Source organism: Colobus angolensis, unplaced genomic scaffold (assembly GCF_000951035.1).
Source record: "Colobus angolensis palliatus isolate OR3802 unplaced genomic scaffold, Cang.pa_1.0 Scaffold241, whole genome shotgun sequence".
NCBI lineage: Eukaryota > Metazoa > Chordata > Mammalia > Primates > Cercopithecidae > Colobus > Colobus angolensis.
In genome coordinates this window covers 2,373,506-2,387,483 of record NW_012115611.1, presented here as the reverse complement: position 1 = coordinate 2,387,483, position 13,978 = coordinate 2,373,506, and positions in this window count along the sequence as shown.

The window sequence follows — 13,978 nt, the reverse complement described above, 5'->3', positions numbered from 1 at the left end:
AGATTAAGATATTTTTCCAAATTCAGAAAAGAAGCACTTTGTTACCTATAGCATCAGTGATTGCTCTTTCTACTCACTCATTAATTTTTTACTTGGCACAAGATGAGTTGTTACTGGTAGTCAGTGCATTCAAAATGTGATACAGACAAAAATATTACAAGCATAGAAATATAAAAGTTATGTTAAAAATCAGATTTCTCTTTCCTTAGAGGCTAACATTTTTAACCTTGTGCCGACTTTCAGGATTATCCCAGAATAAAAATGCTTCCATTAAGGCACAATCTCATTGGATATGCAAGAAAAAAATTACAAAAATTTAGCGTGAAGTCAAATATACCTCTGTTACAAGCCTCAAGTCAGAACCCAGGCAAGCAAAAAAGACAGCTAAATGCAGGCATCAAGTTGTTTCACTGTGCTTTTATTCTTTCCAGTGACTCAAACTAATTAAGAGGGTTTAGCACCTGTCAGAGACTTAAAAAAAAAATAAATAAAAATTAAAAAAGTAAAAAAAGTTAAAAAAGGGCTAGTTAGAATGTTGGAGTCTAGAAATCTCAAGAGAATGACCCAAACTGACACCAGAAATACTGCTGGGCAATTCAAGAGAAGACAGCTTATTGATCAAAATCACTAAAATTGCCAAGCTTGCGACAGCTTAGTAAAGGTAAAAAATTTACCCTTGATAACCTCTAGCAGCTATTTGTTCTGTTACAATCAAGAAATGATGATAGGTGAAGTCCTGGTGACTGCTGTTTAGACCTCGGAGCACAGGAGACTGAATCTGTCTCTAGTCAGTGGTTTGTCATGGGATGGGCGTAGTCACCTACAAGGAAATGAAATAGATTTTTGACAGCTTATCAGAAATTTTACATTCAATTGAACACAGTTATTTAAAACCAGTTTGAATGAACACATACTTTTTAATGAAGCTTTTATTTCTAAATTAGTTTCCATACATTTTCAATTTTATTTCTAAAATGTTTTTAATACTTTTAAAACTATATTTCTAAAATATTTTTATATATGTTTATTTCTATTTGCTCATATGTTATAAAAGTTGATTTCTGCTATCTTGAAAGCAAAACAAATCTTAAAAAAAATTTTTTTTTGGCCTGGCATGGTGGCTCACACCTGTAATCCCAGCACTTTGGGAGGCTGAGGTGGGCAGATCACGAGATCAGGAGTTCAAGGCCAGCCTGGCCAATATGGTGAAACCCAGTCTCTACTAAAATTACAAAAATTAGCTAGGCATGGTGGTGCGTGCCTGTAGTCCCAGCTGCTCAGGAGGCTGAGGCAAGAGAATCGCTTGAATTCAGGACGCAGAGCTTGCAGTGAGCTGAGATCGCACCACTGTACTCCAGCCTAGGTGACAGGGTGAGACTCCATCTCAAAAATCAAAAAACAATAAACCAAAGAAACCCAAAAATAAATACATATATTAAATTCTTACTGTATCTCATTCTTTTGGGATACAATCCTATTGCTTTCCTTGTTACCATTCTTAAGCCACACAAATGTCAATATCCAAGATGCCAAGCTTTCCTCAACATAATCTTATTACAGCGTACCTTCCCTCTTTCACATGTATATTTAAAATCTGTTGGTTTTTTCTCAGTGTTATTCTTTAACCATTATGTAGTTTCTGCCATCTTTCTATATCTTAAAATTGTCCTTGTTTCTTCTGTTCCATGACTCTAGAATGTTCTTCTTATCTGTCTGGTCTATTTCACTCGTTCCTTATCATCTTCCAGGTTCTCATATATAGGATTTTAAAATGATCAATTCTGCTCGCTGACGGAATTTGAAAATCTCAGACAAATTCCCATATCCATCATCTTCTTGAGTCTCAGTTTCTTCCCCAAGTGAAATATGTATGATAATCATAACCAGCTTTACTCACAAAATTGTTGGAATAAAATGGGATAAAAATATGCAAAATGAAATCACAAATTTTAGCAATTTATGAAGATGTGTTGAACTATTCCTAACCAGTTAGAATTGCCTCAGTAAAGGTGTGCCTGTGATGCAAACTGGCCGATCAGATAACTCTGTGAATGCTCTATTCCTACTTGTCAGAGACGATGGATTCTTTCTTTCATGGCGGACAGGCTGGAGAATATGGTCTAATTATGTCTATGACACCGAGGAAGACTGAGGGATAGAGAGGGAAAGAATTCAGTGATATTTATTGAGCTCTTGAATCCAGCTATATACTTGGATGCTTCAGTAATATAAAACAATTATTTTTTAGAAACCTATTTAATCCTTATTTTAGGTTACCAGATAACTGATTTATTTTTATTCTTGTTCAATCCATAGTGGGTATGTAACTTCACTCCTATCAGGATGAGAGTAATAATTTATTTGCATAAAATTTTTTATTACTCATTTAAAAGTGCTAGATTACTATAAAGGTACACACAATCATAAAATTTTATTTAATTAAATTGAACCTGAGAGGTCAAATATCTTGAGTTCCTATCATCTTGTTTGCTTACACTTATATATCTATTTTGAATGCCATCTCTCTTCTAATACTTTTATGTTCTTTTGAAATGTCACTAAATTCACCATGTACACATCAAATATCATTTCATTAAAAAAATCATATCTTGCTTGTAAAACCAGACACCCTCTCTTTCTTCCGGTAATCCATCTGTACCCCTTTTATGTCCATGCTTTCTTTTGGTTATAGATGCCTTTCAAATCTAATCTCTCTTATTAAAGAATAATTTCTTTGAAGGTTGGGATTTTGTACTTACTTTTGTAGCTGTTGAAATGCCTAAAAAATGACTTGAAGATTGCTGATACTCTGTCATTCATTATTAGCTTGGTTGATTTAAATCATTTTCTTAGGAAAATGGAAATATTTTTTATCGTTTACATGCTTTAAATTATCTATCCACATGGAAACAGTGAGGACAGCCAGAGGATCAGCATATCAAGTAGAAGGAAAGTATCAGAGCCCTTTCTCCCTTCCAACGTTTTATTGAATTGAGTATTCAAAGAATTAAGATAATATATTGAAATAAAAACTCCCCACTCTTCCAAAATAATGTGTTCACTTTTAACATAATTATATAACCATAATATGCCTTCTGAATAGCCTTTAATTATTCCCAAATTTGGTATTAACATTAGGATTACCTTAGTACCCCAGACCCATTTCTATATATTTATGGCATCTCTGAAATGACCAAGTGGATATAGGAATTCTCCTTAAAGTTAACACACTAAATTATCTTTTTACTAATTTATTCATAGCTTGACATAGTTTAATATAAAAACTTTAGTTAAGCCAGGCTAGAGGCATTCATCAGCTTCCCATCTAATGCATGGAGGCTTCTAGAGAGCTTCTTCTCTACCCAATATAACTTTATGCTACAGCAGAGTACAGAATAGAATGATGCTTTGAGCCCCTTTCTCACAAAATGTATTTTTTACTTTTTGTTGCTCACAAGATTACAATACAGAAACATCATTTCTTTGTTTTTTTCTGTACATTTTTCACAAATTTTATCATTTGCTCTATTACTAATGTATTATAGTCATTAAAATGACTAACTTTAGACTCACAAACTTGGCATTAAATGGAGATTCGTACCCACAAATTTTCTGATACACTGCCTACTTGTTTAGTCACGTCAAGCTTGATTTCTTACCACAAAATAGGTTAATCTGAGGATTCCAAGCAAAAAGAATATACTTTTTATGACACCTTTAATTTGTGCTGCAAATAACAAGATTTAAAAAATCTGGCAAGGAGTTTGCAATGAATCTGTGTATAAATACTTAATTTTTAAATTTTGTGTAAATATCGAAAATGTAAACAACCATATTGAAAAATGCTGCTTTGTCCTTTATAATAGAGGAATAAGGACCCTATTTAGAAAACATATCTGTGGCTGGGGTTTTATGTGCTGTTCAATTTTAATCAGAGTAAATACAATTATGTTTCCTGATTAGGGTATATGCTGCCTGAAGACAGCAGTCATGACTATCCTAGTCATGGACATTTCTCCAATATCCAGCGTAAGTTCTTGACACATTGTGAGAACTCAGTTTGTTGAATTAATTAATCTGTAATCCAGTGAGGCAGAAAGTTCAAAGTTTCTACACTCCAACACTTGCCTAAGGGAAATAAATGGTAAGGACACTGATGAAAACGTGAAAAAAAAATGCTTTTACACGGGTATTTTCCACATGCCCTGAAAACAACCAGATGTATTTCCTATCACTCATCACTAAACTCCAATTTTTATATAAAATATGGATACTCAGAATGAAGACTACTTTGCGCAGCCTCCTCTAATGTAGTGTGTAGCACTCTGAATAAGTTCTTGACAATGTGCTATTTGTTACTGTAAGTGGCAAATAAAATATTCAGGAAGTGTCTCTAAGTAAAGACAATGGACCTTTTCCTACTCTCTCCTGTTCCCTGCTGGTTATTTTGTTAGTATATTCACTGAGGTAGATAAATCATTTGGGACCATGAAATGACTTTGGGAGTGGAAGACAGAAAGAGCCAGTATTTCTGGGTTCTGCAGAGAGCAAAGGACCACACTGGTCGGGGCAGTTCACATGTGTAGACTTTAATTTAAGGAGTTGTCTTACTCCCATTTGTTCTGCTGTAACAAAATATCTGAAATTGGGTAATTTACAACAAGCAGAAATGTATTTGCTCATAGCTCTGGAGTCCAGAAAGTCAAATATCAGTGTGCCAGCATCTGGTGAAGGCCTTCTTGCTACCTCAACATATGTGAGAAGGCAAGGGTGGAGGTGGGGGAAAGTGTATGAGAGGGCCGGATTTCTTCTTTCATAAGGGTACTTATCCCATCCATAAGGGTGGAACTGTTATAGCCTGATGGCTTCTTAAATGTTCCACCTCTTAATGCTGTTGCAATGGCAATTACATTTCAACATGAATTTTCAAGGGTACAAACATTCAAACCATAACAGGGGATACTGATTTTGAAGCCAAACTTAACCGTGAAGATACTTTTAGTTTTAATGCTGGGACAGTCAATTTAATCTGCGGTCAGATCTTAGTTAAACTTACATTTATGTAACATAAAATAATTTGTGGATAATCAGCTATTTCTATACTTGCGAAAGAATATATTGGAAATCAACTTGTGAGAGGCAGATAGAGTTCCAGCAATTCATTTACTAGCTGGGTGTCTATGGAAAAGTTATTTTAACCCCTCTTGGGCTCAGATGACTCAATTTCAAAATGAGAGGATTGGATTGACTAAATACAGAAAATGTAGGTTTGTCTAAACCTTTGTGATGTAGGAGAAACATAAAGTAAGAGCCAGGGAGCCAGTGTATCTCTGAAGATCAAATAGTAAGCTGTCATGGGGAGGTACTAACTTTACATGAACCCGGAATAGAGAACAATGAAGCACTCTTCTTCTAATTTACTTGCATCCTTTTTTTTTTTTTTTTTTTTGCAGATATATCATTTTGGCTTACAACTGTGAACACTGAAATACCAGGGTCCAGAGATAGAAAATGCCACTTTAAGTGTAATTTTACTTGCGCCCCCGGAAGAAGCCATGATTCTACCGCAATGTTCTATTTTGACGCATCTCAGTCCGAGAAACATGGTACACAACTTAAATAGCCGGAGTTATAAGAGGTGTGAATTTAGTTAGGGTCTGGTCAAGAGACTTGAAAGTACCCATTTATTCTAACAACAGAGAATAATTTTTTAATATATTGAACTTCTCTAATATAAAGTATTTCTCAGACTTGAAAACATTGAAAGAGAAAAAGGAAATAAAGTATCACAAAAACAACAGTGGAGAAAGCAGCTGCAAACCCTAGGACCAAGGAGAAAAAAGGGAAGACGCTGGAATTATTACAATTTAAAAACTTGAAGGATTATTCATGTGGGGCTGGACTCAGGTTTTTGAGGAAGAAACGCTGGCCAGCGGGTGTCAGAGGTCCCAAAGGAGTATACAACAAGGCTGAATCTGTAAGTGCCAAAAAAACCGCAAACAGGAATCAACTACTAAAGCTTAGTGAAGAAGTAATGCTCAAGAGGAACAGGAAGCAAAGAGATAGCAAATAATATGGTCCCTTCTTTCTTCCTCAGTATTCCAGTTTCATCTAGCACTCCCTTTAGGTAGAATCTAATAGAAAAGCCAAAATATGATTTGTAGACTACTAACAGCCATATTACAAACCTGAGTGTAGAAGTGGGAAGGGAGATTTAAAGCTAAGAGACAATGGCTTAGCAACTGGCAAAGAGGAGGTGTGAAATTATAGAGGAGGATGTAACACAGAAGGAAGATTCATATTTTATGAAGGTGTGAGACTTAATTTAGAGCAGGTTTTCCAAGAAACAAGAGAGATATTCTTGCCTCTTTTTAATCAAAAAGAATATGTGAGTTATTTCAAAATGCTTCATTCTCTCCCCCAGGGGGAAATAATGAAGAATATTAAATGTTATTGAGTGAAAGTTGGTATTTTAGTTCAGAAGAAAACTTTATACAAAGCGGTGAGTTAATAATACATTTTCCTTTTAAAAGGTGCTACTGATTAAAAGGAGAGAGTCATAAATCAGTTATTTAAGCTAATTATTGTCAACTCCTTCATGCAGAAGTCTATTCAGAGGATCTTGCATATTTAACATTGCAGGGGAGATGCCCTTTTTCTTAATTGTATATTAACTGGCCTAACTAGATAAATCCTCCCAATTCTAAAATTCTAATTTCTCCATAAGGGAGTATGAGATATGGTATAAGCAAAATTGAGGTTGGAGGTCATTGCAAGTATTCTACATTTTAGCTCTTTCTAATTCTCTACAACTCATCCATAATATTTAATATATTGAGCACTCAATTCCATAATCTTCAGAAAGAAAATGGAAACATGTATTTAGTTAAATTGCAAAGAAAAAAACAGCACCATTTACCACCTCCTATTTTCCTATTTCAGTTTTCCTGAGGAGAGTATTTTCAAGGAATTTTCCCTCAGGGATGCGTTTTGTTGATAATTTCTGCTTTTTTCACTTTTATTTTAAGCTCAGGAATACACATGCAGATTTGTTACATAGGTAACCTTGTCTCATAGGAGTTTGTTGTAGAGATTATTTCATCACTCAGGTATTAAGGCTAGTACCCATTGGTTATTTTTCCTGATCCTCTCACTCCTCCCACCCTCCACCCTCCAAAAGGCCTCAGTGTGTTGTTCCCCTCTATGTATCCGTGGGTTCTCATCATTTAGCTCCCACTTATAATAAGTGAGAACATGCAGTGTTTGGTTTTCTGTTCCTGTGTTAGTTTGCTAAGGATAATGGCCTCCAGCTCCATTCATGTTCCTGCAAAGGACATGGTCTCATTCTTTTTATGGCTTCATGATATATATGTACCATATTTTCTTTATGTAGTCTATCATTGATGGACATTCAGGTTGATTCTTTATTTTTGCTATTGTGAATAGTGCAATGAACATATGTGTATGTGTGTCTTTATAGCAGAATGATTTATATGCCTTAAAATTTATAAATTACCCAATAATTTATATGCCTTTGGGTATATTCTCAGTAATCAAATTACTGCGTCAAATGGTGTTTCTGTTTTTAGGTCTTTGAGGAATCACTACACTGTCTTTCGCAATGGTTGAACTAATTTATACTGCCACCAACTGAGTGTGAGTATTTTCTTTTTCTCTGCAACCTCGCCAAGATCGGTCATTTTTTGACTTTTTAATATTAGCCATTCTGACTGGTGTGAGATAGTATCTCATCGTGGTTTTGATTTGCATTTCTTTAAAGATCAGTGATGTGAAGCGTGTTTTTTTTTGGATGCATAGTTTGAAAACCATTTTTTTCCCATTCTGTAGGTTGTTTGTTCACTCTGTTGATGGTTTCTTTTGCTTTGCAGAAGTTCTTTAGTTTAATTAGATCCCATTTGTCAATTTTTGCTTTTGTTGCAGTTGCTTTTGGCATTTTCATCATGAAATCTTTGCCCGTTCGTATGTCCAGAATGGTATTGTTTTTCAGGGTTTTTTTATAGCTTTGGCTTTCACATATAACTCTTTATTCCGTCTTGAGTTAACTTTTCCAGTTTTTCTTCAGGTTTTTTTTATAGCTTTGGATTTTATATGTAACTCTTTATTCCATCTTGAGTTAACTTTTGTATATGGTGTAAGGAAGGGGTCCAGTTTCAATCTTCTGCATTTGGCTAGCCAGTTATCCCAGCATCATTTATTGAATAGGATGTCCTTTCCCCACTGCTTGTTTTTGTCAGGTTTATCAAAGATCAGATAGTTGTAGATGTGTGGCTTTATTTCTGGGTTCTCTATTCTGGTCCATTTTGTCTATTTTGGTCTATGTGTTTGTGTTTGTATGGGTACCACTGTACCAGTTGTACAAGTTGCTTGGGTTATTGTAGCTCTATAGTATAGTTTGAAATTGGGTAGCATTATGCCCCCTGCTTTGTTCCTTTTGCTTAGGATTGCCTTGGCTATTCGGGCTCTTGGTTAGACATGAATTTTAAAATAGTGTTTTTCTAGTTCTCTGAAGAATCTCAATGGTAGTTTAAAAGGAATAGCACTGAAGCCTGTAAATTGCTTTGGGCACTATGGCCATTTTCACAATATTGATTTATGGCTTCATTCTACTCAATTCTTTCAAAGGTTGTTTTTATCCAGAAAAAAAAAAACACACAGATGGGAGAGATAGGGTTTTAGGGTATCATCCAAATGAGAATGATGTGCCATCAGAGCTGACTCTCCCTGAGACTAGTATAGATAGTTATATAATTGTTATAGTTATACAGTTATAGTTATATTTGTTACACAGTTATAATTAGGTTAGATTATATTCCATTGTCTTCAGTGTGTCATCATTGACAGGAGCCTGTCATAATAGGCACAGGAGTTTATCTGTGGGATTAATGTATCTATGATTGCATTTTACTATGCTGGATAGGTCAGTACTTTTAGAAGTCATATTTGGGAACATGGTTATTTACATGTATGTAAGTTGTTTATATTGTGGACTAGTTTTATATGCAGTTCGTCACTACTTTTGTTTCAGTTTGCTTTTATCTGGGTTATAACATAATTTAGCATGATTAGAGCTCATCTTAACCCTGCATGTAAATTATCGGGTTCCTGTGTAGTCTTACCGCATCTTTCTTGGTCCTATTCTAGCTTGCCTTTCAGCAGTTTCTGTTACTTTCCTTAGGCTAATCAATCATCTAGCAGGGTAATAGTTACCATTCTTGTGCTCCCTTAGTGTAGATATGAGTTTCATTTGGTATCCTTTTCCCTCAGTCTAAAGAATGTAACATTTCTGTAAGTGCAGTTTAGCCTAAAATTAAGTCTTGGCTTTTGCTTGTTTGAAATTGTCTTTATTTCACTTTTTACATTTTTTTCAACTTTTTTTATTTTAATAAATAAGTGAATATTTAAGGTATACAACATAGTGTTATGAGATACATATATATGTGTATCTCATGTATATGTATTATATATAGTAAAATGGTTACTATAGTGAGACAAATAAATATGTCTATTATCTCATATTCACTATTATTTTTGATTTTTTTGTTTTGTTATAAAACTCTAGGTTAGCCGCTTTAAATTTTTAAAGAATTATAAAAGTACTCTTCTAGTTTCTTATGGCTTGCCTTTTTTCTGATGCAAGGCAATATTTTGAGGTTCATTCTATGCAATGTGTTTTCTTCCTCCTATTGTTATTTTTATATTATCTGTTTGTCAGTGTTCCCAGAAGTTTGATTGTAATGAGCCTTGGTATAGTATTCTTTGTGTGTTATAGCTTGGAGTTCTTTGGGATTTTTGATGATTGGCATGCAATTTGGAACATTTTCAGTCAGTATTTCTTTAAATATTTTGTCTTCCCTTCTCCCACCTCCTTTTTCCTTTCCAGGACTTCAGTCACATGCATGTTATACTGCTAATCTTTTCCCACAGATCATGAGGGTCTGTTTATATTATTTATTTTCTCAGCAGCTTTTCCTCTGTTGTTCCATTTGGATAGTTTTATTGCTGTCTTCAAGTTTACCAAGGCTTTCATCCAGAGAATTGAATCTGCTATTAAGTCCATCTAGTATATTTTTTTTAATATAGATATTACATTTTGGGGGTTTAAAATTTCTATGCAGTTTCTTTTTAACATCTTTCATTCATCTCCCCATTATGTGTGTTTTTTTATTTGTTTCTCATGCACATTTATGGTGACGTTTAAAGTCCTTGCTGGCTACTTACATCACTTCTCAGTTCTGTGTTTGTTTCCGTCTATTCATATTTCTCATACATTTTGGTCACATTTTACTTCTTCTCATATCTAGGTCTTTATTATTGGAGGTTGAAGTGAATATTATGATATTGAGGGTCTAGATTTTTTTGTTTTCCTTGTAGATAGCTGAATTTTGTTTTGGCAGGTATTTAATTTAATTTACTTGCAGCTTACTAAAATTTCCACACTCTTCCATTATCCCTTGCTGTGCCAAAGTCGAAAGTGCCTCAAGGCACAGAGTTAGGGGGATCATAGGGATCATTTGCTTACTTCTCATCTCTCAAGAATCATGTTTCTAAAATATCTGTTATCTTGTACTTGCAAAAAGTTGTTTTAAAATTTTTTTCCATTTTATAGTGTTTATAGCATAAAGTCTAATCTGGTATGAATTACTGTCACAGACAGAGTAGAGAAGATCATTTTAAAAATAACATTAATTTTTCCCAGGATATGAGTGACACAAGAAAATACAAAATATTAACTAGCTGGAAACTAAATGTCTCAGAGAATTTGAATGAGAATTAAGACTACCTAGCTATTATCTCTGTTATTATTCAATAGTTAAAACTAATTTTATTGATTATAGGGCATTTCATAAAAATTCTTTCTAAGTTTATATTGGAGAATGTCATGGGGCCATCCTCAGACATGGTGCTAACAATTTTGTTTTTAATTGCAGAAAAAAAGATGAATAATGACTGGGCTGAACCCAGTATGAAAAAGAAGAAATAAAGAATCCCCATATTGAAGCCATTAAAATTACACTTGACATTTAGATGACACTCAGACATTTAGAAAAGAACAAGTTGAGATGGCTTGAAAGCTTAACTGGAAAATGAGGACACAAATAAAGCTGCCTAACTGGTGCATGGGATAAAAGGGAGAAGGATCTCTGGGTGGGCTTTCACTGGACTTACCATAATAAGCAGAACTTGTGTAATTGTGTCAAGAGGGCTTATGTAAGCATTTATTTGTAATAGAAGGAAGCTGGGAAAAGCAAGTATATTTAGTTTACAGCAAACTAGAAAGAAAGTACTACTGTATTCAGATGATATGGAATAAGGATATCCTAGAGGAATAAAATATCATTACCTGTAGTCAATGTCCTGGGGTCTCTGCCCTACATTACACACATTAAGGGAAGATACAGTTTTAGAGGCCCAGCAATACATTATGTGCTAAATGCTTGCATTAACTTACACATCTATACACCAAAAAATCACATGCTGATAAGGTTTAGCTTTATGTGCAGTTTTTAGTTATTTGAATACAGAAAAACAAAATATTCTAGCTTCTTAGCACACGGAGGCCTGAGTGAATTAGTTCGCTGGGGATGGAAATGGAAGGCAAGAAAAAGAGAGAAAAGAGAGAGAGAGCTGATAGTAAGGCATCTATTTACAGCAGAATTAGGTCTTAATCATGTCAAACCATTAGCATCACTGAGTGTGCCATGTACAAACTATTGGCCTCCTAATGCACGCTGAGAGCTCCTTCATGTATTTATCATATATAATATTTTTGAAAAATGTATTTATGTTGATGTATCTTGGTGTAATTCATGCTTTTATTTTTATTTATTTAGTTATTTATTTTGCTGTTGTCCCAGGTTTATTGAAAATGTTACAGCATTACAGAAAGATTCAGCCAGCTCCACGAGGCATTTTGAAATTCATCCTAACGTAGACTGAGTGACCTGCAGTTTGGACAGACTGTTTAACTCCAAAAGCTTCAGCATTTCCTTAGTGTCAGGATCCACTTCAGTGATCTCCTTATCCAGGGCTGAGACTTCAGGATGGTAGTTATCTCTCCTTTCTCTCTCCTCTTCCTGCAGCTTCATGCAGATACATCTCACCGGGCCCCTCTGAATCGGCCTCATTAGATGTGTGACATAAACTGCTTTCCTGTTGCGGAGCTGCTTTCTGGGGATAATGGCGATCTCCTCACGCAGGCGCTTGTTTCTGTGGAAGTTGCTGCCCATACGATGACCCAGGTCGCCTTCCTCACGGTTTGGGTGCGATCGCGGCCTATGCTGGCAGGTGCTTCATCTAACTCATGCTTTTTGTTAATGATTTCAAGGAATATTTAATCGAAAAGCAATAATTAATGCTTGAGCAAACTAAATATTTCTCACAGCTGCAGTGCTCCTATAAAGGAAGTGGCTCAATTTCGTTGTTTTCATGAGTTTATCAGAGGTTCAATGTTTAAATCAAACAAGGTTCACATTTTTAAAACTATTATTGGTGTCAGTTGTGGATGAACCTACTAGATTTGGATATGAGTTCTACACAACCTGAAAAACACAAATGTTAACATTGATGATTGGTTATACTATGAAATGTTAATTTGATTGCTCATATTTTGCCTCACATTTAAGGATTAAAAGGAAGTTATTCCTAAACTGACTTGCTTTAAAATATCTTGTCATGCTAGCACTGAGAAAGTCCAATTAAGAGCAGAGTAATCCAGATCAGAAATCTCAGATTTATTCCAACACAGTTCTAGATATGTGAAGAATATGAGATTCTTGAGATAAGTTTAGATTAGCCATTATTAGCTCATTTAATTATTTTCTGTCTAAAGGTATATTATCTAAAATCCTTCTAGCCATGATCAGCAAAGCTTTATGTTAGAATATATATGAATATGGTAAGACCTCTCTCCTGCTTTTTTGTAGCCCTTGTAAAAGACACAGGGGCCCTTCTTGCAGGTCTAGCTATATGTTCCTGTGCTTCGTTTTTCTCTGTGCTTTTAAAAATCATATTCTCATGGCCTGCCACATACTTAGCCTCTCTTCTGTTTAAAATCATGTTTATTTTCTAATCTGACTCAAAAACTCTTTTTTCTTTAATCTTTGGTCACACTCTTGTCCTGTAATTACAAGATAAAAATTGAACATATGTTATATGAAATATGTACACTTATATATTATTTTTTATATACTTATTGTATATAGAACATATATTAATATATATCCAAAATTTGGGTATATATAATTTTAGACAGAAAATAATTAAATAAGCAAATAATGGCTAATCTAAACTTACCTCAAGAACCTAAGAATCCTCAGATATCTAGAATTAATTAGAATAAATTTGGGATTTCATATCTGGTTAAAAAGAAAAGATAAGATTTATTACCTTTCTACTCTGCTCTTAATAGAACTTTATCACTGCTAACATGACAAGGTATTTTAAAACAAATCAGTTTAAGTGTAACTTCCTTTCAATCCTTAAATATCAGCAATAAAATTCACATTTCAGTACATAAACAACCATCGTTAGTTAGCATTTGTGTTTTTCAGGTTGTGTGGGACTCATACTCAAATATAGTCGATTAAACCATAACTGACACCATTAACAGTTTAAAAAGTGTGAACCTGGTTTGATTTAAACATTGAACCTTAATAAAGTCCATGAAAACAATGAAATTAAGCCACTTCCTTTATAGGAGCACTGCAGCTGTAAGACATTTATGTATACACACACATATAATACAAATATGTAATGCATCATAATATAACATTATTTTATATAATAATATAACATATCTTTATATTATATGAATAGATTTATATAATTATGTATATTTTATGTATTTTATAAATGCAATTATATACTAGTCAATTTTGTAATTATATTTCTATATATTCATACTTATACAAGTATATATACTTATAAGCATAATATATATTTTTATACATATATAATT